This window comes from Mesocricetus auratus, unplaced genomic scaffold (assembly GCF_017639785.1).
Source record: "Mesocricetus auratus isolate SY011 unplaced genomic scaffold, BCM_Maur_2.0 Super-Scaffold_100010, whole genome shotgun sequence".
In the NCBI taxonomy this organism is placed as follows: domain Eukaryota; kingdom Metazoa; phylum Chordata; class Mammalia; order Rodentia; family Cricetidae; genus Mesocricetus; species Mesocricetus auratus.
In genome coordinates, this window is record NW_024429194.1 from 24386308 (window position 1) to 24411301 (window position 24994).

At 44.0% G+C, this 24994-nt stretch overlaps 1 protein-coding gene across 2 annotated transcripts in view; it reads right to left on the minus strand.

Moving 5' to 3' along the window:
- Positions 1–4059, minus strand: part of LOC101840585 (nuclear autoantigen Sp-100) — a 59778-nt gene extending 55719 nt beyond the window's left edge. For both annotated transcript variants that reach the window (XR_005879858.1, XM_040753148.1), the window contains exon 1: positions 3904–4059. The gene's annotated coding sequence lies outside the window, so the exon portion shown is untranslated. The remainder of the gene's footprint in view (positions 1–3903) is intronic.
- Positions 4060–24994: the final 20935 nt, after the last annotated feature.

Sequence of the window (24994 nt, forward strand, 5' to 3'; positions counted from 1 at the left end):
TAAATACAGGGTGTCTCAGTCAGTGTTTCATTGTTCTAAAGAGACACAATGACCACAGTTCTAAACAACAACAAAAAATAGCATTTAATTGTGGCTTGCTTACAGTTTCAGGTTTAACCAGTTGTCATCAGGTCAGAGAGCACCAGAGAGGGAGCTGAGAGTTCTACATCTAGATCTGAGGGTGGCAGGATCCGAGGGAGACTCTGGGCTTGGAATGAACTTCTTGAAACCTCAAAGCCCATCCCCACTGACTACTTTCTCTAACATGGTCACTCCTCCTAATCCTTTCAAATAATGCTACACCCTGGTGACCAAGTATTCAATCTATGAGCCTATGGGGGACCATACTCTTTCAATCCACCATACAGTGCCTTCACTATTTAGGACACACTGTAATAGCACCTCCTGCTTTATGACAGAGGGGCTACCATAGCGAATTTCAGAAAAGAGAGAACCCAGAAACACTATAGGGCCCCTTGGTGATCAATCAATGATGTCTTTGGAAACCAATAGGAATCAAAATAAGACCTCAGATAGGAAACAAAGAACAGCCTCCCAGATTAGATCTTGTGGGAAGTTAAGTGTGGCGTGAGCTGACCAGGTCCAAGAGTAAGCCAGATGGACCGTAAACCACAGCAAGCATATAGCAAATAAAGGACGGTAGACTGGAAGACCCCACCCGGAAGACCAGAAGACATCGGGAAGCTATGCAAAAGTACTTCCTGGAGTTCAAGAACTGGTATAAATGGGGTGAAGATGGGCAGGAAGTTAACAAAGGTGGCCTACAGAAGAGTTTGCAAAAGCATGTTGACAAAAAAGACCCCTCAGGAGATCCATTTTGCCCCTAACCACAGTTTATTTCTTTAAAAATTAGAAATTAATTAGAAATTAGGTAATAGAGAGATTGCTCAGTGGTTAACAGCACTGGCTGCTTTTCCAGAGGATCCAGGTTCAGTTCCAGAACCCAAATGATGACTCACAAGTGTCTGGAACTCCTGGGACCCTAACACCCTCTATAGCTTCCTGGGGTACCAGGCATGGTGTGTTGCATGGGCATACATTCAGGGAAGTGGTCACTTTGACTCAGTAACTCAACCTTTGTTTCCTTTAGACACTAACTAGTGGCATTAAGCAAAATGAATTATATGGCCACTGGTTTTACAGCTGGTTGGTGAAAGTCAACTGTGGTACTGACATAAATGTCCATCAAAGAAGACTGGTTTAAAACTCATGGTAAGGACTGGCAACATGGCTCAGTTAATAAATGAGCTAGTAACCAAGGCAGATGACGTCAGTTGAATCTCTAGAAACCACAAGGTAGAATGAAAGAACCAATTCTTGTTTATTGTCCCATGACTCTGTGACACATGCACAAATAAGTTAACATAAATTATGAATTTTCCGGTTCATACACCAGTCCCTGAATAGTAGATACTTGGTAAAAAAGAATAAAATAAATGTACATGCATTATGGTGAAGACGTCGATAAGGTTCCTATTTATTATATAATCTAAGGCTCAAAACACAGAACAGTATTATAAAATGAAAATATACATTACATACTTATGAAAACAAGTTATGCACAGAAAAGCATAGGAAAAGATAAAGAGGCAGGAGGGATAGGTCAGAAATTAAGAGCACTAGCTGCTCATCCAAAGGACAGGAGTTCAGCTCCCAGCACCCATGTCTGGCAGCTGTCATACAAGTGTCATAACCATACATAACACCAACTACAGGAGATCAGACAGCCTCTCCTGGCCTCCAAAGGCACCTGACTTAATGACTCTCTGTCTGTCACTGTCCCTGTCTCTGTCTCTCTTCCTGTGTCTTTGTCTCACTGTCAGTCTCTGTCTCTCTCCCACACACATGCACATACGCACCAAGGCACACACAAACACTAGCACTCATGTGCCTGTGCATGCACACACACACACACACACACACACACACACACACACACACACACACACACTTTATTCTACATAGGATTTCTCTGTGTAGCACTGGCTGTCCTAGAACTTATTCAGTAGACCAGGATGGCCTCAGAATCAGAGATCTGCCTAACTCTGCCTCCCATATGCTAGGATTAAAATACTGTGCTACAATATCCATATCAAACATATACATATTTCTAAAACTTAATGAATAGAAATACATTCTTATGTGTATAAGGGAAGGATGCCTTAACTTTCCTCTGCATGCTCCTAGAGCCTGTAGACAGGAAAAGAAATGAGACAGAGACAGAGAGAGAGAGACAGAGACAGAAAGAGAGAGACAGAGACAGAGACAGACAGACAGAGAGACAGAGACAGAGACAGACAGAGAGACAGAGACAGACAGACAGAGAGAGACAGAGACAGAGACAGACAGACAGAGAGACAAAGACAGAGACAGACAGAGACAGAGACAGAGACAGACAGAGAAAGAGACAGGGACAGACAGAGACAGACAGACAGAGAGACAGAGGAGACAGAGACAGAGAGAGATACAGAGACAGAGAGAGACAGAGACAGAAAGACACACAGAGACAGAGACAGACACACAGAGAGACAGAGACAGACAGACACACAGAGAGAGAGAGAGAGAGAGAGAGAGAGAGAGAGAGAGAGAGAGAGAGAGAGAGGGAAAATCCAGGCATCATGGTGCACACCTTTAATCCATTACTGGGGAGGCAGAAGCAGGTGGATCTCTGTTGTGAGTCCCAGGCTAGCCTGCTCTACATAACGAGTTTCAGGACAGCCTAGACTACATTAAAAAAAAAAAAAGAATAAGAGAGCCTGCCTAGTATATGTATATGAAGGCTGAACCCAAACTAGGAGCTGTGGGAGTGTGTATGGGGGAGAGTCAAAGAGGTTTTACCCTTTATGTATTTCCACAAGGTGTGACAGCTTATAAACTACATTCTAATATGAAACCAGCTTGGTGGTGCAGGCCAGTCATTCAGAAGATCAAAGCAACAGGATCAAAAGTTCAAGGTCAGCCTGAGATACTTAGCAAACCTTGATTTTAAAATACATAGAGACATATAATCAAGCATAATCAAGGCCCTGGGTTCAACTACAGTACTGGATAATAATGTCTGACTTCCTTTGCAGTGAAGGACACACTGACTTTATTATTTCTGGGTAGCACATCTGAATCACTACGGCTGGAGCAACAGAGGTCTACCATCTCCTTGTCAGAGCTGACATGGGCCTAGAACAGGACACTAAAGTGAAAATAAAATCCTGCAGCTTGCCCTGACCTTTGCTACCAAGGGCCATTCCTCCCTCAGATCAGGAAATGAGAGTGGGAGCTCAGAGCAGGAGTGAGCCTGGGCACAGCTTCCTAGGTGACAAGTCCTGCCTGACAGGTAGGAGACCATGATCGGCAGGGGCAGCTGTTTACCCTGAGCCTCTGCTGTTTGATCTTCTTCCCTGAGGTGACTTAGTGAAAGCAGAGAGAGCAGAGGGGCTGACAATACCCAGGGTTCATGAGAAAACAACAGAACCAAGTCACAGAGGTCCCCAGGAGTCCCTGACAGCTGTGACCAGAGTCTCCTTCTGACAGCTGACAGTGGTGACAATTAAGAAAGTTGTGACTGTGTGTATAATGGCAAGCTGGCCTTGCCCGCAGGTATCTTACTGAGATTTAAAAATGACAGATGTTCTCTGTCTGTCTGTCTGTGTTCTCTGCCTCTCTGTCTCTCTCTGTGTGTCTGTCTCTGTCTCTCTCTGTCACTCTTTGACTCTCTCTCTCTCTCTCTCTCTCTCTCTCTCTCTCTCTCTCTCTCTCTCTCTCTCATCTCTCCTCTCTAACTACAGTTCAGAGCTTCCTCATATCCAAGGGTTTGCCTGACTGAACTCAAGACATGAAATCACCCATGTTGTCAGAGGGCAAAGTTACAGAGGGAGAGAGACCCACCTGGTGCTGAAGCTGCTATTTTCCCTCTTCCAACTCTTGCCAGGGCCTGGGAGGGAGAGCTCTGATCCTGGGTCTCCTCACAGGCTTCCAGACTGAGTGCTCTGGCCCACAGCTGAGAGCAGGAAGTCAGCCTGAGCACCAACTCAGCAGGGAGGGCTCCGCCCTGATGAGGAAAAGAAAACGAAAGTATTTCTTTAATTTCAAGTGTACTGCTATGAGATACTGTCCTTCCTTTCCTTCTTTCCCGAAATGTGTTGGCAAGGAGGAGAAAAGGGGACCTAGTGGATTGCAAGGGGCACACCAATGACAAGCATGGGCACTTCCTGGGAGTGCCTTACCTTTGCAAAGACACAAAAGAAAACCCCAAAGCAACAGCAACAAAAATCCCTCCCATTAAACCCAAACTATTCTCAGGTACCTCTGTGTGTAGGGGAGCAGAGTACACCCAGGGTTGCCTCAATCCTTTTTTTTTTTTTTTTTTTTTTTTTTTTGTCTTGTCCCTGGCTGAGGTGGTTTGGGTGGAGGAGAGACGGGGAGGAAGGAGCAAAAGCTTTGAAGCTATCTCTCAGGCTAGCAGGAGAACCCAGAGCTGGACCCTGACCAAGAGAAGCTTTCCCTCAGACCTGAAGAGAAGTGCAGTTGTGAGGGAGATGCCCCAGCTTGAAAGACACCTGGGGAGAGCATTGTCTCTGAGGAGTTCCCATCCCAGCCTAGAACTCCTCTGAGGGTGGAGGAAGCTGCCACAGTGGCCACCAGGGAGGAAGAACTTGTCCACCTCCTGAGATGTGGGCCTGAGAGAGATGGGCAGACACCTGCAGGGAGTCCTTCTAGGAAGCCCCCAGGGTCATGAGGACACATGAGCTCCCTCTCTCTCCTCCTTCTGGGAAGACTTTCTCTCAGGAGCTTGGAGGACTGGGTGAGCCTGCACCCTGTCAGGTCTCCCAGCGGGCTTCTTGCCTGCACAGACCATGGCTCTATTCTCATCGCTTGGCTCAAATGCACAGGGACAGGCTGGCGTGGGGCTGGAGTGGGCATGGCTGGCAGCAGAGCCTGAGGCCAGGCCTGGGGTTAGAGTTCAGGGCGCCTTTCATGGACTCACGTCTTAGCCAATTCTACTTCTACCAGGAATAGAGCATTCTGACATGATTTTATGTTTTAAAGGATGTGTATGTTTCTGTATGGGTATGTGCACATGAGTGCAGTGGCTGATGATACCAGAAGACAGTGCGGGATCCCTGGAGCTGGAGTTGGAGGCAGTTGTGAGTTGCCAGATGTGGGTGCTGGGAAGCAGACCCAGGTCCTCTGTAAGAGCAGAATGCACTCAACTGCTGAGCCATCCCTAGCCCCAGATGGTATTTGGATCCCCATCCCGTCTCTTCATTTCTCCTGTCTGTCAGATGGTTTAGAACCAAGGCTTGATTGAGTTGGGGCTCTGAGTCCCTAACCCTGTTTAAGCCTAAACCTGTCTCTTTTTTCATGTTCCTTCTACCTGTGAACCAGGTGAGTGCAGAGGCAGGAAGCCCTTGCAATTCTATGATTATGGTGCAATTACCCCCAGGCCTGGTGGAGTTTGGGTAGCAACATTTGTACTCTTAGAGACTGTGCTGAGACTGGGCTAATACACTTAACAGCCAGACATACCTCTGCCTAAACCTCACAGAGTAAGGTAACAGGTGTGAAGCTTTGAATGCCACAGTCTTCGAACTTTGTGAGATGCTGGGGAGATAGGAGAGGAAACATGAGTATTTCTATTGGGAGTGTGAACCAGAAGAGATTTCTAGGCAGACAAGAAGAGGTCAAGGACAAGGGCACACAGGAGGTCCACCTGGCCATCTCCTGAAATCTGAGGACTATCCCTGAGAAACACCTTTGAAGATGCCCAGGGTCCTGATGATGCTCAGAGAAGGCAGGATGCTGGTCCAGGGACTCATGTCCGGGGAGTCCCTTCCTCTAGTCTGCATCATCACCATAGCCCTTCAGTTTAGCTTTTGTGTCGTCAAGTGGACAAGGACAGAGAGTCCAGCTGGGAGACCCAGAGAGTCTGTGCCCATTGATGTCACACATGCCTTTCCTCCACAGTCCCCTACCACTGAGATGGCCATGTGGACACCACACAGCGAGGAAAGACCTGTAGACTTTCCTCCTCCTCTTCTCCTTGTTTTGTTATTATTATTATTTGTCTTTTATTTTATATGCATTGGTATTTTGCCAGCATTTATCCCTCTGTGAGAGTGTCAAATCCACTGAAAGAGGTGTTACAGTCAGTTATGAACTGCCATGTATGTCCTGGTTATTGAACCCTGGGCCTCTGGAAGAGATGTTATTGTTCCTACTCTTTCTGGCCAGAGTAAGCACCAGCTAGATCTACACTACCTCCTAGTGGTTGTTACAAGTAGTAGTCTCCTTCGACCTGGATTCTACTTCCATTGAAGGGAACCAAAAATCCTTTTCTAGATCTGTGGAAACACTTGGGACTGTGGTAGAAGTTCTGAGGTCTAATGTCACGTCTGCTGCGCGGCCTGTGTCCGAGAACGTGCGGAGGGTGTCGGGTATTGAAAACACAGAGACTCGTTCAATGATATAAAGAGAACTTTAAACAGGCTCCAAAAAGGTTCAAGAAAAACTTCCTAAGAAAGGCTCCCACCAGAGAAGCTTCTGCTCTCTCCTCTACCCTGGCTGGTTCTGCTCTGACACCAGAGGTGGATGTGTGTGGGTTTTTGAAGGTGTGGTTAGTCTTTGGACAAGGTCGAGGTCAGGGCGGTTTCTGTGGGAAGGCCTTTCCCAGGAACTTATTGTATCATTTTTAGTAAACATGTTTTTACTAAACATTGTCTTATAGCTGCCTACTCCCAGGCAGAAGGGGAAGTGGGTCTCTGCTCAAGGTCTGGTGTTCCCACAATTCACCCCTTTTTATTTTCAAATGAGGCACTCCTGGCTTAGGTCAAGTAGGGTCACCCTCCCTTTCCCGTCTTTGGGGGACCTTGAACCCCTGTTTTAGGTGGGAGGGTGTCCCGCGCTCTATCTCGCCCGCAAGAATGACGCGGCACACGATCAGGATCCTTCTGCAGTAAGCTTTATTGCTCCTGAGAGGAGGAGCATAAGCTATCACAAAGCAAAGACCCCACGCCCTAACGGGACTCTCCTTATATAGAGAGTTTCTCTCGCCTCGGACGTGGCAGTTAATTACTGGTCCAATTATGTCACCCGAGGTGACGTAAGGCACAGGCACCCCCGGCCTCGTGGGCAGGGAGCTCCTGCTCATGCGCAGCAGGGTTGTCATTGCAACTGTCAGGCGGATGTCAGCGCCATCTCGCCATGGCGTGGTTCCAGGGCAGCGCCCAACAGGAGGGGTCTTCCCCACAGGTTGCCCGTCATCGGAGATACCCCAACCTTAAATCATCTGTAACCAACCTTCATGGCTATCGGGATTGCCATGGGCTAAGCTAAGCAATACTTGGTTACGGATCTCTTGTCTCTGGAACAAGGCACGTTTGAGCTCGGCATAAAGCCAGAATGCCTACCGCCACTGCCACCATTTCCAGGACCCCCATTGACATAGCGCCTCTCCATCACCGTACCCATCACCAGATCTGGGCCATAACATTCTACCAGCCTTCATCTGTTACAAGGGTAACCCGCATGTGATTTACATTCTGTTACAAGGGTAACCCGCATGTGATTTACATTTACAATTTGATAAAGTTTCCAATTGTTTTAAGATCTGCTCAGGAAAGCATTTAGAAAGTGCACTTGCACAGATACATTAGGTACAATCATTGATGTTACACATGTAGCATTACGAAAAATATGAACAATAGTTGTCGCATTAGGACAAGTTGCATTTCTCCAGAAAAATACACTGGCCTAGTCGTGATTCCAGAAACAGGAACCATCAAGTGACCATGTCCTGTTCAAATACTGAAAAGAGGCTTTTGCCACTCATCATAGTCCATACCAATGTCCAAATATTTTAAATGGGTCCTTTTTTCTCTGTTGGCTTTACGATGAAAACTCATGGGTCCGGAAGGTTGATGCAGCAGGTCTGTTGAGAAACTGGAAATCTCAAACTGACTGTTTTCTTTCTTTCTTGGGCTGTAGATTCGATGACATCAAGGGTCAGGAACACTGATTTAGGAGATCTCACTCAAACTGGCTTAGGTAGGCTCCCATGGTCTCAGGTCCAGTTTTTCTCTGCTCCATGCATCTCACTAAATGGTCTGACAGTTGCCGAAGCTTTATTCTTTTCCTGCAAGAAAACACAAACATGCCCTCGACCCCAAATTAGGGTCTTCTCCACTGTCTAGTGTATGGATGTCTCCATTTGACCTGAGCAATGGTTGCTCAAGTTCCATCATGCCAGAATCTGTCCGAAGCTCACTGGCATCCACATTATAAAATTTTTAAATGAGGAGTGTATTATTTGATGAGTCATGTGGGGACTGGGGGCATTATTCCCCCTTTTTTATTTTCTAAAAAAGTTTTCTTTTTTGAACTGTTGAAGCTGGACCATAACAGTAGAAGGATTTGTCTACCCTCCTTGGTTAACTATCTAGGTAAATTGGGCTTACTAAATAACTTTTGAAAATTATTTGAAGTCTGTGAGCAGTCTTTCCCAATCTAACCTGTAGAACTCTCACTAGCTGACAAGGCCTCATTTGCATCTTAAATTTTTTTTGTTAAAACATTAACAGACTGGCTGGATGTTCCTTTTGGCTATATTTAAAGTAATCTAGGTAGCTTCTTAACTATTTTTGAAGGGATTTAAGTATCCTTTTAATCATATTAGCAGTTTACACTCACACATTCACAATCACATTTCATACATACCGGTGTGGCCACACCATACATTCAGAACATACATGCATCTTTCAGTCATCCTTTTTGCCTAGGTCATGATTAGTCTGTTGCAATGAAGCTTCCTTAATTGAAATCTATGTAAAAGAACAACTCCAGCCAATCCTTGAACTAAAAGGGTTAAAAAGTCCTGTATGTTCTTTATCATTCCTCCATTTGAGCTATAGTCATGTGGTACAGCTGTACCTACTCCTTGTAACTCTGTAGATGCAAGGTGGAGAGGCCAGGCTTTTGGCCAAAAGTTTTTAGAGATGACTCACAAAGTAGAATTTAAATGTAAACAAAATTTTTTATTCCATGTACCTTTGTCTTTTTTTTTTCTTTACTTAATACCAGTACCTCTTTACTGTTACCAAAAAAATTTTTTTGAGTCAGGGTTTCTCTGTATTGTTTGAGGCTGTCAGTCCAGCCTGGCCTCGAAGAATAGTACTGGACCGTCCCAAGAGTAGTCCGACCATGCCTGGGGGCAATGGCCCATGCACCCCAGTAGGGAGGGCCTGGATCCCCATTTCCGGTGTTAGGATTGCCCGGGCAGAGGGAGCGAGGTCCAATCCTGAACTCCCCGAGGTGGCTCTAAGGAGGTCTGAGATATGAAGGGGTTGCTCTGGGGGAGAGAATGAGTCCTGCCACTGCCCAGAGCAGGGGTCATTGCCCCGTACACATTGGTTTTGGGGCCCTGGGGCGGGGCCCTCCTCCCGTTTCCCTGATTATTATTAGCAGAAAGGAAATTTCCCTCCCGGTCAGTTTTAGAGTAGCAGTTATTGGCCCAATGATATCCCCTTCGACAACGGGGGGCATAAACCAGGTCTCTTGAGACCCGTAGTACTATTTTGAGGGCACTCTCTACGGAAGTGTCCCTCCCTGCCGCAGCTGAAACATGTTTTTCTCCTTCCCAGAGTAGGTCTTTCTTTCCCCACTTGGGGCCGAATAGCAGCAGCTAACACTTGGCCCTGGATGAAGTTCCCATCAATGTCCCTACAGATCCGGATATAGTCATTTAGACTTTTATTGCGATATGGGCGAAGGGCTTCCTTACAATATTTATTTGCATTTTCAAATGCCATCTGCTTGATGACCGGCATCGCAGGCCCAATGCCCCCAAATATTCTTTCTGCTACCTGACTGAGACGGTCTACGAAGTTTGAAAAGGTTCAGAAGGTCCTTGAAGGATTTTGGACAGATGATCCCCTCCTTCCTTGGAAGGCAATGCTTTCCAAGCCCCTTGGGCCACTGCTGCCACTTGGGCATAGACTGCGATGTCATATTGCATTTGTTGCTGAATGGTGGCGTATTGACCACTCCCGGTAAGCATCTCCACATTTCTCTGGGGCTGTCCGGCCTGTGCATTCCTTTGGGCTGTCTGGCTGCATCTTTCCTGAAACTCACCTCTCCAAATCAAATAATCTCCCCCCCGACAGAGCTGCTCTGCAAAGCTGCTGCCAATCGCCAGGTGTCAAATTAAGAGACGCAAAAGATTCCATTAAGGAAAGTGTAAAGGGAGCCTGTGCTCCATAATTTAAAGTTGCCTCTTTAAGTTGTTTTATATCCTTAAAATTTAAAGGGTTATGATACAGAATGACCTGTCCAGAATTGTTCGGATCTGGAACTTCCATTACTGGGGCCACCACTGGTCAGCATTGGACCCCTCCTCTGGGTCTTCCCTCCAGGTCTGAGAAGGACTGGGTTATCTCATAGGAGGAGTCCCTTTTTTCAGAGTATGGGGAAGGGTTTCTCTCCCTGTCCTGTCTTTCCTTAATTAGAATCTTTTTTAGTTCTTTTTTAAGGGCCGCGATCTCAGCAAGTAACCGTTCCTTTTCAGACTGTGACGAGTCTGAGTCTGAGCTACTTCCATTTTCTAGGTCTGATAGAGAAGGATATAACCGATTCTGACCGGAGTCCTTCTTTTTGGGTCGCGCCCGGAGATGTCTACCCGTTTTTTTGTTGTTACTAAGAGACTCCTCCTCATCCTCACTAACAATGGAGCCTCTAGTTTCACTCACGGCCTCTTCATCATCACTCTCTGCCCCTGAACTCAAGGAGGCTTGAGTCTCAGTCTCTTGTAACTCTAAAAAAGCCTCTTTTGTGTCCTGAACTACCTGGCGGTGACGAACCTTATCTGTCAAAAGTGCTCCCCTCACTAATCTCCATAAGGAGAATGTCGTAGGGGGCAAGGACTCAGATCCCTCTTTTCGTAAAAGTCTATGAAGATCACGGCGAACCTCCTCCCAATCTGGAATATTTAAGCTTCCCCCAGTAATGAACCATGGACTGGCTCGTTCAATCGATTTTAGAAAGCCTTCTAGGGTTTTAGACTTGACTGCAGTCCCATGTTCTTTAAGTAACTTTTTTAGTTGATACTGCAATGATTCTAGCTTCCCGGAACTATTCCCCATAGTTTCTTAACCCCGTCCACTTACCTCGCTTTCACGATCTCGGTGGGACCTCCAATTGTCACGTCTGCTGCGCGGCCTGTGTCCGAGAACGTGCGGAGGGTGTCGGGTATTGAAAACACAGAGACTCGTTCAATGATATAAAGAGAACTTTAAACAGGCTCCAAAAAGGTTCAAGAAAAACTTCCTAAGAAAGGCTCCCACCAGAGAAGCTTCTGCTCTCTCCTCTACCCTGGTTGGTTCTGCTCTGACACCAGAGGTGGATGTGTGTGGATTTTTGAAGGTGTGGTTAGTCTTTGGACAAGGTCGAGGTCAGGGCGGTTTCTGTGGGAAGGCCTTTCCCAGGAACTTATTGTATCATTTTTAGTAAACATGTTTTTACTAAACATTGTCTTACAGCTGCCTACTCCCAGGCAGAAGGGGAAGTGGGTCTCTGCTCAAGGTCTGGTGTTCCCACAGTCTCAGTTATCTTAATAATTGACAATCCATGAGAATAAATGAGCTCTTGGCCTATACAGAGACACATGGTTCATATTGTCAGGGAGGTACTGTAAATCTGGCTCATTCACACCTCCTAGAAAAGCCCATCTTTCTTCCTGGAGACCTACATTTTGCTTGTGAACACCAGCGAGACCCTATCTCACTGGAAGTTGAATCATTGTGTCCCTCACCCTGAAGTCTTGTGGGGTGACCTGGGGTCTCCTCAAACACAGTTCTCACTGAATTGTGATTTAAAACACTTCAGAAGATTAAACAGAATCAAGAACGGATGGAATGAAATTTTAAGAGAAAGAATAGGGCCTGGAGAAGTGTTTCATGTGAGACTATCAGAAAGTACCCAGCACCCCTACTTCATACACTCCAGTCTCCCTTGGGGTGATCTTTACCATCCTCTACATTTAGAGTCCTCATGTCCACACAGCTCTCTCCAAAGAGAATGGAGTGTCCCTCCACCCCGCTGGATTCCCTATGGCTCCCTCATCCATGAACCCTCCTAGTGGATGCTTAACTCATTAAGTATGGTGTTGGGGAAGTCCTGTGTATATGTCAATAAAGTACTGTCTGGCCAATAGGAATCTAGATAGGTGGGGCTAGGAGTCCAGGAGGATTCTGGGAAGGAGAAACACAAGAGAGTCAACATGTAACGCCATGGGGGTAGGAAGCCTGGAACTATTCTCCGGTAAGAGACATACTTAGATTAACAATTATGGGGTAATTACTTAAGTCAGAGCTAGCCAGTAAGAAACAAGCAAGGCTAACAGCTTCATAATTAATACAGCATCTTGTGTGTTATTTGGGGACAACAATGTGGCAGAGCCCAGGCGACCGGCGGGTGATATACCAAAGCGGCTAGCAAGGAAAAAGCTTCTCTTAACAGTATGGAGTCATTCTGAATGAAGGGCATGGGTACCCATGGGAGCTTCTAGGCCAAGTTATAGTGACAACAATCAACAATAGTATCTTTTAACCTTGCCTGCAAGTATCAAGTATTGGAAGTTTACTCCTTACCAGTTGAGTTAATTTGTCATATATAGCCTGAATATACCATCTATCACTCAAATAATATGTAGGGTAAGAGACAGCCTAGGGACAAATTTTAATTTCCCCAATAAACACACAGCAAAATCAATCAGCCCACTTTAACATAAGGCTCTAGGCAATACAAGCCTTTCAAAAGCTTCTCTGGGCAAATGTGTCCATGGGAATGGAATGCATATATATCACTGGTTCAGTCCCATTCTTGGAGATCCAGAGAAGTGGCCCCAGGGAGAGCCAGAATCCATCACTGTCTCATCCTGTGGCTATGACTGATACTCACAGAACTTCAGGAGGAGCTTGTTAATTCCAAGCTCCTAGTCTGTCAGGTATAACTCCTGGGAGGTGAGGTGTACAGAGAAAAGCATATGGCCCCACCTACTTACCCCAAGGCAGCTCTGGAAGGATGCCATGAAGGTCTCCCATATCCCTAGACACCTCACACACAAGTTTCCATTTGCAATATTGGCAGGTTTGTTGGCACAGGAATCTAGAATACTCTGGCCTTGTGTTAATTCATCCAGGTGAAAATAAGACCCCTGCCATAATTGCGGGCCCAGTTTGAAGCAAGCTTTGATGTAATAAGGGCCAGGATCATGGGCTCTGTTTGGGACCATTTCTGTGTTCCCAGAAAATGGCAATGAGGCATCTCCATAAGGTTTTCTCATCACATCCAATCAGGGGAAAGCATACATCCTAATGTATTTATTTCAAGTCTGCATACCTATATGCCACATGAGATCAAGCACATCTGGTGTAGTTGGGTCAAACAAACTTGCTTAGGGGATTAAAACTTGTGGTTGTTATGTTCCATAAACAATAGCCTCTTATATTTCAGGAAGTGTCTGTCCTTGGGCAAGGGTTAGAAGCATTTGACTTTCTTGGATCTCTTTGGCACATTATTTAAAACTGAAAGCTGTCACACTTGCCCAAATCAGCCAACACTTCTTCAACACACAGTTGGGCTTAGAGAGAAGCTGGGATGAAGATTTCAGGAGAGGAAACTCCAGTTTAAGGCAGTCCTGGAAGAGGATGCATGTCAGATAATAGACTGCAGATCAGGAAGTCTGAACAGACACTCCATGGAAAGATCTGGCAGGCACTGTGTGGATAAAAGGGTTCTGCAGTCTGGGGACCTATTCTGAGTCAAGACTGGTTGGGCTGGCAGTTACCTACCAACTCCTACTTAAGCCAGAACTGGGAGACTTTATTACCACAGAGGGAGCATGTGGTTATAATACAATGGCTCTGATTACAAGCAATGTGCTTACAAAGGACAAGGCTTAGCTCTCAGTTCAGATGGAGCTCTGTCTACCTGGACATCACCAGGCCCTTGGCTTTCCCTTTTCTGAAATTTCCCCTTCACTCCCAAAGAACCCTGGTTGTTCTGGGTTTTGTTTGTCCGTGTATTTGTTTCCTTGTTTTGCTTTTTTTTTCCCCATAACTCTGCCCACCAGAAAGCCTCCTACCAAAGTTCAGTCTGCCCTGAACAAGATTGTGGCTGATCTAAAGGTCAGGCAGAAGGAAGCAGAGGTTGATTCTGGGCCAGCTGCCTCACAAGTTCTGACCTCTCTCCAAATCCCTCTGCAGAAGCCTCAGGCTGTTTGGGCTTTTTCATAGAATCCAGAATTGGTACCTGAGTAACAGCCTAGTTGTCAATTGCATCTTCAAAAACACTAAATCAAGCTTCCTTATTCCTCACCAAACAGCAGCATGGGAGTCCTGGCCATTCCCGTATCCAGCATGGATCTGGGAGCATGAGAAGATCCAGACAAAGTCCTCTGAGCTTCTTTACCCACTCAGGGGACAGATGTGCCCCTGCCCAGCAGCATCAGACAGGAAGCCTGCCTTTGAGAGGAGAGGCACAGCTAAGAATCACAGGCCCTGTGCTTACATGCTCCCAGGAATGAACCAGGTTCAGCAACGTAAATAACACGCCTGTGGAAAAGTCATGGGTTGTTGTAGACTTTCAGTTGGAGGTAGTACAGGCCGTCCTGACAGAACTGATGTAGATGTTCTGTGAAAACTGAGAGTTCTTCTTTGCTGAAGGATGTGGAGTGACAGCATCAGATCTGGTCCATGTTTCAGACACTACTTAGTCTTCACTTTCCAAGGGATTCAGGCCACAGCTGAAAGGCCCAGAGTAAATCTGAACATTAGCCTACCTCCCAGACTCTTCTATTGCTTGCCCCTTCTCCCATATTCTCTGCAGAACTGCTGGTTCAGTTGACAAGACCTAAGACAAGACCCCAGCTGTATCAAGAGCTATGTTGAGATAATAAGAAAAACCCCCATTAAGCTTGTACAAATACCTTGTTATGACAAGTTGTATTACTAATTGTAAAATGTTATCACAAGTTCCTGGAATCTGGAATGTACCATCACCCAAGGCTTAACCTCTAATTGTGAAAGTCCCTTCTTGTTTCACACTTGACCCCTGTACTTGGAACTGTTTTCGTTAAAAAGGACACTACTCCCTATGTTCAGAGTCACAGTGTTTGAACCCAACTTACCCATGAGCCCCATCTACCCATGTCCCCAAGTAGTTAGAAGTTCTGGTGCCCTGTGTCTATGGAATAAAGGTGCCATTTCTCATGTATCATTGCCCTCATCCTCAATATTTGATGATTCCCAAACACAACACAGCCTTCCCTCTGTCTCCCGCTGTCTATCCCTGAGCATGTAACTAGACAAGAAATCATAGTCTACCAAGCAGACTAGAGAGCTTGAATTAATAGTTTTTGGGTGCCAGAGTATTGGGAAGCCTCACAGGGTCATCCCCACAGCTGTATTCCATGGGAACAACTAGAGGAGTGGTTCTCAACCTTCCTAATGCTGTGACCCTGTAATACAGTTCCTCATGTTGTGGTGACACACACCATAAAATTATTTCATTATTGCTTCATAGATGTAATTTTGCTACTGATATGAAATTGTAATGTAAAATATCTGATGTGCAGGGTATCTGCTATTTGGCCCTTGTGAAAGGATCACTTGACACCCCCCAACACACACATACAAAGGAATCATGACCCACAGGTTGAGAACCATTGAATTACAGCATCCCCTCTTCTCTGCTTCTGATGTAAAGTGCGTATGTATCCCCAGTACAGCTGATACTGAGGAGTGGGAAATTCAGGCTAAGGGTCCTTCCCAAGAGTCTTTGACCTCTCAGCTTAAAACAAGCAGGTCCTCCAGTAGCTCCAAGGAGCTCACAATCAGCAGAGTAAGTGTAAGCTGGGCTCTGCAACCTTGTAGTACACACTTGAACCCCTGAATAAAGGAAGGATGACTGACAGCTTTAGTCTCCTTCATTGCTGTTGACTGTCCAGTAGGGTGGAGCAGACATCTTCCATTTTAGAACAATGACCAATTTAGCCTCTGCCTCCACAGCACAAGCAATGAAACAGTGATTTCTGTTCCAGCAGATTCAGAGCTTAGCTGCTGGCTCTTCATCCTTCAGACTGGCTTGAAGTTGCCCCATCCCCCACTGGGCAGCATTGGTCCACCCTGGATGTTCCTCAGATTGATTCTATCCCTCAGCCTTGTTTTCCTCAGCTATCCAGCCCCCTATGTACCCATATTCTAGTGGTACCTTTGGGTGAACAACCTCTCCTCCCTTTGGTATATGTGTAGAGGGATCATTGACTGACACATTTCTGTAATCCCAGCTAATTCTACTGTGTTGTGTTTGTGTGTTGGGGAGGGGGTAGTTCCTAGATACTGCAGGGAAGAATTATGGAGAGGGCTTGTTGTTGTTGTTGTTTCTTTGTTTTGTTGTCTTTTTTTTTCAGCATGTAGCTGACCATCAGGCCCTTTAACACGAAATCCCAGGTGTTTCTGGTGTCAATGCCCAGTCATTCCTGGTTCCTGGGCTGTTTGCCATCTCAGCATCTCAGGCTTCCTGCCCATTTTCTGCACCACCATGAATTACAACAGTGATGTCCCCTTTGTCTAATCTATAAAAATGAAGTCTCTCTGGGTGGTAATGAATCGACTCATCTAATGATGCTTGTGCAGATTTTGCTAATTTGTGTTTGTTAGTTTCGTAGATTAGATACAGGGCCAACCATTGTATAAATGTGTGATTACCAGGAACACAACAATCCTATGATGTGCATACATCTAGCATCTTTATGTGGCAGATGTGTCAAGGACAAGGACAAGCAAGTTACCAAGGACACACAGCCAGCCCTAAGGAGGTTTTGCTTTGCCTGTTAGAATAAGCAACTCTTGCTTATGCCACCAAAAATAACTAAAAAGATCTAACTGCAAACAAGATGATAAAAGTAAAAAAGCAGCCGGGCATTGGTGGTGCATGCCTTTAATCCCAGCACTCGGGAGGCAGAGGCAGGCGAATCTCTGTGAGTTCAGAGGCCAGCCTGGTCTACAGAGCAAGTTGCAGAGGAGCCTCCAAAACAATACAGAGAAACCCTGTCTCGAAAAACCAAAAAAAAAAAAAAAGTCAAAAAGCCCTGACATTCATAATGTTGCTCTGTTTACTGGTGACAGTATCCATTATCCATTATTAGATAGAAAACATTGATTAGCACATTTCATTAAGATAGCGTTGACAGAAGTTTCTGTCTCTCTAGTAGCTCCCAAATAAACACATAGAGACTCAGTATTAATTATAAATGCTGGGTTGATAGCTTAGGCTTCTAAGTTACTAGCTTAGTAACTTAGGAAACACACACACACAGTCTGCTTGTATTCTGCTAGACATTATTGCAGTCCTCTCTATTGGTAACTATATGTTCCTCTGTTCCTTTACTAGCTGCCATGTGGCTCATAGCTTGCTACCTCATTTTGTAAATGTCCTACTTCCTCTGGGTCTGGCTGGAGACTCCTCACCTACCCTTTCTTTTCCCAATATCCTTCTTTTTCTTTAGATTTTTTTTACTTTTAAATTTAAATTAGAAACAAGGTTGCTTCACATGTCAATTCCAGGTGCCTCTCCATTTCCCTCCCCTCCTCCCGTGCCCTCCCACCAACCCCCCAATATCCCCTCATTTCCCCAGGGAGGGTCAGGCCATCCATAGGGGTGTCCATAGTCTGTTATTTCATCCAGGACAGGGTCTGAACCCTCCCCCAAGACTTCAGAGTGAGAGTGCATCTCTCATTGTTGGATGGGAGTCCAAAGTCCATTTGTATACCTGGGATAAATACTGATCTACTTCCCAAGGCTCAATAGATTACCTAGGCCTCCTCACTGACGCCCACATTCAAGAGCTAACCCTTGTCAGGTCAGCTGTTTCTGGGTGTTAAACCAGCCCAGTCTTAATCCCTTTGGTCATCAATCCTCCCTCTCTGTCACTGGATTTCTTGAGTTCAGCTCAGTGTTTAGCCGTGGGAGTGTGCCTCTTCCTTCATCAGCCACTGAATGAAGTTTCTGTTTCCCAGACTCTCTGGCCATGGGATTGTAGGCTGGCCCTCCCCAGATCTATGTCTAAAATCCATATATGAGAGTACATACCATGTTTCTCTTTTTGTGACTGGGTTACCTCGCTCAGGATGGTTTCTTCTACTGCCATCCATTTGCCTGCAATTTCAGGATTCCGTTGTCTTTTTTTCTGCTGAATAGTACTCCATTGTGTAAACATACCACATTGTCTCTATCCACTCTTCAGTTGTGGGGCATCTAGGTTGCTTCCAAGTTCTGGCTATTACAAATAATGCTGCTATGAACATAGCGGAACAGATATCCTTGTTGTATTAATGGGCATCTTTTGGATATATGCCTAAGAGTGGAGTTTCCCAGCATCCTTCTAATCTGGCTCTCCTGCCCAATCTCTACCTGCTCAGCTATAGGCCAGTCAGTTATTTATTAACCCGTGAAAGTAATACATATTCATAGTGTACAGAAGGATTACTCCACAGCAAGACAGGGTGTCTTTTACCCCCACTCCCACCCAAACACACATGGCTTACAGCACCTGAATGGTTATCACCAGATTGCCAACCATAGTCGTTTTCCCTTCTCCTCCAGCAGACTCAAGGAGCTGAGCTCCCGGCACTTGACCTTCTGACTGGCTGGAGCTGCCCTTTCCCTCTGCTGGGCAGCAGCTGTCTTCTAAAGCTTGCGCTTCTTAGTCGTAGGAGATGCACAGCAAAAGGGCTGGGAACTGTACAGGGGAGAAGGGGAGATCCTGAGAGCTCCCAAGGCCTGCACCCCTGGATGCTCACCTATATACCATACACTGACTCTTTGTAAGGTTTATCTCTTAACACCCGGACTGCCTGTGACTTACCCAGGTACCAAAATACACAAGATTCTTGCTCATCAGATTCAAAGAACATATAGTTACCAATATAGAGGACTGCAATAATGTCTGGCAGAATACAGGCAGACTCTGTGTGTGTGTGTGTGTGTGTGTGTGTGTGTGTGTTTTCTTTTAAAAATATTTATTTTACGTAATACAACAATTTCCTCTCCCCCGTATCCTTTCTAACTCCCATTCACTCTTCAGAAAACGTAAAGCCTCCCATGGGAATCAAAAAGCATGGTAAAACTAGCTCCTCCCCTCTGCATCAAGGCTGAGCAAGGCATCCCACTATAGGTAAGAGGTTCCAAAAAGCCAGCTTATGCACCAGGGACAGATACTTGTTCCCTCTGCTGGGGGTCCTACAAACAGATCAAGTTGCACAGCTGTCACCCATGTGCAAAGGGCCCAGGTCAGTCCTATACAGGCTTCTTAGCTCTCTGTCTACAGTCCATGAACTCACATGAGTTTGAGTCAGCTGTCCCTTGGGCTCCCCTCCTTGCTGATATAATCCCTCCTCTGTCTCTTCAACAAGATTTCTGGAGCTCAGTTCAGTGCTTGGCTATGGATCTCTGTATCTGCTTCCATCAGTTACTGGATGAAGGTTCTATGATAACAATTAGGGTAGTTACTAATCTGGTTATACAAGAAGGCCAGTTCAGGCACTGTCTCTACTATTACTAGGAGTCTCAGCTGGGGTCATCATTGTGGATACCTGAGAGTTTCCATGGCACCATATGTCTCCTTAACCCTATAATGGCCCCCTCTATCAAGGTATGTCTTGATATGTTGTTCTCCCTTTCCATCCCTCCCCCAACTCAATCATCTCAATCCCTAATGTTTGCATTCACTGTCCCCTCCCCTTTACTCCTCTCCCAGTTTACCCAGGAGATCTCATCTATTTCCCCTTCCCAGGGCAATTCATACATCCCTCTTAGGGTCCTCCTTATTACCTAATTTCTTAGGGATAGTAGCCTGTTTATCCTTTGCTTTATATCTACTAGTCACTTATAAGTGAGTATATACCTTGTTTGTCTTTATTGGTCTGGGTTACCTCACTCAGGATGATTTTTTCTAGTTCCATCATTTGCCTGCCAATTTCATGATGTCATTGTTTTTTATTGTTGAGTAATACTCCATTGTATAAATGTAGCACATTTCCTTTATCGATTCTTTAGTTGAGGGGGAATGTAGGTTGTTTCCAACTTGGCTGTTACAAATAATGCTGCTATGAAAATAATTGAAAAAGTCTCCTTGTGATATGATTGAGTATCCATTGGTTATGTGTTCAAGAGCCATATCACTGGGTCTTGAGGTAGATTTATTCCCAATTTTATGAGATACTGCCATACTGATTTTTAAAGTGGACATTCAAGTTTGCCCTCCCACTAGCAGTGGAGAAGTGTTTCCTTCACTCCACATCTTCTCCAGCGTAAGCTGTCACCGGTGTTTTTGATCGTAGTCATCCTGTCAGGTGTTAGATGGTATCACAGAGTCCTTTTGATATGCATTTCCCTGATGACTAAGAATATTGAGCAATTCCTTAAATGTCTTTCTGCCATTTGAGATTCTTCTGTTGAGAATTCTCTGTTTAGATCTGTACCCCATTTTTAAAATTGGATTATTTTGTATTTTGATGTCTAGTTTCTTGAATTCTTTAAATATTTTGGAGGTCAGCCCTCTGTCAGATGTGGGGTTGGTGAAGATCTTTTCCCATTCTGTAGGTTGCTGTTTTGTCTTATTGACTGTGACTTTTTCCTTACAAAAAATTTCAGCTTCAGAAGGTCCCGTTTATTAATTGTTGATAATAGTGTCTGTGCTACTGGTGTCACATTCAGGAAGTGGCCTCCTTTGCAAATGAGTTCAAGGTTACTTCCCACTTTGTCTTCTGTCAGGTTCAGTGTAACTAGATTTATGTTGAAGTCTTTGACCCACTTGTACTCAAGTTTTGTGCATGTCAATAGATATGCATTTGCATTCTTCTTCATGTCGACATCCAGTTATGCTAGCACCATTTGTTGAAGATGCTTTCTTTTTTTCCCATTGTACAATTTTGGCTTATTTGTCAAAACTCAGGCATAGGTGTGTGGATTAATATCAGGGTCTTTGGTTTGATTCCATTGATCCATGTGTCTGTTTTTATGTTAATACCAAGTTGTTTTTATTACTACAGATCTATAGCAGAGCTTGAAGTCAGGGATGGTGATGTCTCTGGAAGTTCTTTTATTGTACATGACTGTTTTTAGCTATCCTGTGTTTTTTCTTTTTCCGTGTAAAGTTGAGCATTGTTCTTTCAAGGTCTGTGAAGAATTATGCTGGGATTTTGATGGAGATTGCATTGAATCTGCAGATTTCTCTTGGTAGGATTGTCATTTTTACTATGTCAATCCTACCTATTTAAGAGTATGAGAGATCTTTCCATTTTCTGTTATCTTCTATTTCTTTCTTCAAAGACTTAAAGTTATTGTCATACTGGTCTTTCACTTGTTTGGTTAGAGTTACCCCAAAATTTGTGGCTATTATAAAGGATGTTGTTTCTCTGAATTTTTTCCCAGCTTGTATATCATCCGTATATAGGAGAGCTACTTTTTTTTTTTTAGTTAATCTGGTATCCTGTCACATTACTGAAGGTGTTTATCAGCTGTAGAAGTTCTCAGGTAGAATTCTTTGAGGGTCACTTATATATACTATCATATCATCTGCAAATAGTGAAAGTTTAACTTCTCCCTTTCCAATTTGTATCCTCTTGATCTCCTTTTGTTGTCTTATTGTTTTAGCTAGAACTTCAAATACTATATTGAATAGATATGGAGAGAGTGGACAGCCTTGTCTTGTTCCTGATTTTAGTGGAATCACTTCGAATTTCTCTCCATTTAATTTGATGTTGGCTGTTGGCTTACAGCATATTATTTTTATTATGTTTAGGTATGTTCCTTGTATCCCTGATCTCGCCAAGACTTTTATTATGAGGGGTTGTTGGACTTTGTCAAAGGTTTTTCCAGCATCTAATGAGATGACCATGTGGGGTTTTTCACATTTTTATTTTATTATTTTAATTTTAAATAGCTTGTTTCACATGTCAACCCCAGTTCCCTCTCTCTCCTCTCCTCCCGCACCCCGACCATGTGTTTTTTTTTTCTTTCAGTTTGTTTATATGGTGGATTACATTGATGGATTTTGGTATGTTGAACCATACTTACATCTCTGGGGTAAAACCTACTGGGATGATTTTTTTATGTGTCCTTGGATTAAATTTTCCAGTATTTTATTGAGTATTTTTGCATCAATGTTCATGAGAGAGATTGTTCTGTAATTCTCTTCCTTTGTTGAATCTTTGTATGATTTGGGTATCAGGATAACTGTAGCCTCATAAAAAAGTTTGACAATGTTTCTTCTGTTTCTATTGTGTGGAACAACATAAGGAGTGTTGGTATTAGCTCTTCTTTGAAATTCTGGTGGATTTTTGTGCTGAAACCTTCTGGCCCTGAGCTTTTTTGCTTGGGAAATTTTTAGTGACTACTTCTATTTCCTTAGGGGTTATAGATCTATTTAAATTGTTTATCTGGCCTTGATTTAATTTTGGCATATGGTGCCTATCCAGAAAATTTTCCATTTCTTTTAGATTTTCCAATTTTGTGGAGTACAGGTTTTTGAAGTATGACCTAATGAATCTCTGGATTTCTTCAGTGTCTGTTGTTATGTTCATTTTTTTCATTTCTGATTTTGTTAATTTGGATATTCTCCCTGCCTTCAGGTTAGTTTGGGTAAGGGTTTGTCTATCTTGTTGATTTTCTCAAAGAACATACTTTTTGTTTTAATGATTTTTTTGTGTTTTTCTCTTTATTTCTACTTTGATGACTTCAGCCCCTAGTTTGATTATTTCCTCTCATCTACTCCTCCTGGGTGAGTTTGCTTCTTTTTGTTCTAGAGCTTTCAGGTGTTTTGTCAATTCACTAGTGTGAAATTTCTCCACATTCTCTAAGTAGGCACTTAGTGCTATGAACTTTCCTCTTAGCACTGCTTTTGTAGTGTCCCACTAGTTTTGGTATATTGTACATTCATTTTCATTGAATTCTAGGAAGTCTTTAATTTCTTTCTTTATTTTTTCTTTGACCCAGTGGTGATTCATTTGAGCATTGTTCAGTCTCCATGAGTTTGTAGGCTTTCTATAATTTGTGTCAATTTTTAAAATTTTTCTGTGATGAGCCAATAAGATACAAAGGGTTATTCCAATTTTTTGGTACCTGTTAAGATTTGCTTTGTGACTGAGTCTATGGCCAATTTTAGAGAAGGTTCCATGAGTTGCTGAGAAGAAAGTATTTCTTTGTTTTGGGGTGGTATGCTCTATAGATGTCTGTTAAGTCCAATGGAGTTACAAAATCTGTTAGTTCCCTTATTTCTCTGTTAAATTTCTGTCTAGCAAACCTGCCCATTAGTAAGAGTGGGGTGTTGAAGTCTCCTACTATTAGTGTGTGGGGTCTAATGTATGATTTAAGCATATTAGTGTGGGTGCCCTTGTATTTGGGGCATAAATCTTCAGAATTGAGACTTTATTTTGATGGATTTTTCCTGTGATGAATATGAAATGTTCTTCTTCATCTCTTTTGATTAATTTAGTATGAAGTCTAATTTGCTAGATATTAGGCTAGCTACACCAGCTTGTTTTTTAGGTCCATTTTATTGGAATTTTTTTTTACCAACTCTTTACTCTGAGGTAATGTCTGTCTTGGAAGTTGAGCTGTGTTTCTTGTATGCAGCAGAAGGAGGGAATCCTGTTTTTGTATCCATTCTGTTAGCTTGTGTCTATTTATAGGAGAATTGAATTCATTGATATTAGGAGACATTAATGATCAGTAGCTGCTAATTACTGTTTTTGCTTTGTTGTTGCTGGTGGTAGAGTGTGTACGGTTTCCTTCTTTGGGATTTCCTGATGTCTCTTTTCACTTGGTTAATCTGTACTTTTTCATAGAGGTCTTCTGAGAGTCCATTTTCACGTAAACTCCTAACCAAAACACATTTTGTTTTATGAGAATTTTATTTACCCATTGCATCAGGATCCACTATGAAAAGATAAATCCCTCTAAGCCCTGAAGACAGAGAGACAGACAGAGAGACAGGGAGACAGAGAGACACAGAGGATTGAGAACGGGGGGGGGGGGGGAAGGGAACTGAAGGAGCCTAGCAGGTAATTACAGGGAGACTGGGTACTCAGAATCTGGAGCAGGGTTGGCCTGCAGGAGGGACTTGGAGCCACTGAAGGGTGGTGGTGCATCCACTGCACACTGAGCCCGAAATAGGTCTGGAAGAATCCTAGGCTTTGCTATCTCCATTCTCTATGAGCTTTTGCAAATGGCTCTCTTGTCAGGAATACTGAAGGAAGCTGTCTAGAAAGGGAAGTTGTCAAGGAAGATAGCAGGGGCTGGAGGTCAGAAGTAAGGGTCAGAGGCAAGCATGGACTGTGTAGGGAAGGAGTCCCAGAGCCACAAATTCAGGATTGATGCCCTGTCTTCTGCTACATGGAACCTCCCTGACCCATGGGGGATTCTGTCTATCCAACCCACTCTGCTCTACTAACCTTAATGGTATGTGAACAAATAATACAATTTGCAGTACAATTTCATGTTTTTAATTTAATATTGCCTATACAAAGTTAAGTTACAAAGAAAAATAATTATAGAATCTTTAACACGAAATGTGGACCTGGGTTAGACTCAATATCTTTTGGGGTCATGAGCATGATTGCAGTCCAAGCTCCATTTGTGTTCATCATACCCAGTGTTTCTGCTGGGTCAGATTATTGCATGTGTACATTGGTGTGTATTTGTTCACCCTATGGCCAGTCTAGGTTGTGGGTTGATATTTCTGTATATTGATCCATCCCTGTCGCTAGCTTCATTAGGATGTCATTTCCAGGTAGGTTTGCTTCAAACCACACAGACTCGTGAAGAATTCACTTGTTTCTCCTGCATCCCTCCTCCCCACTGCATCCTGGTCCCTCTGCTCATCACTAATAACAATCCCTCCCATTCATTGCTTCTTATTCCCACC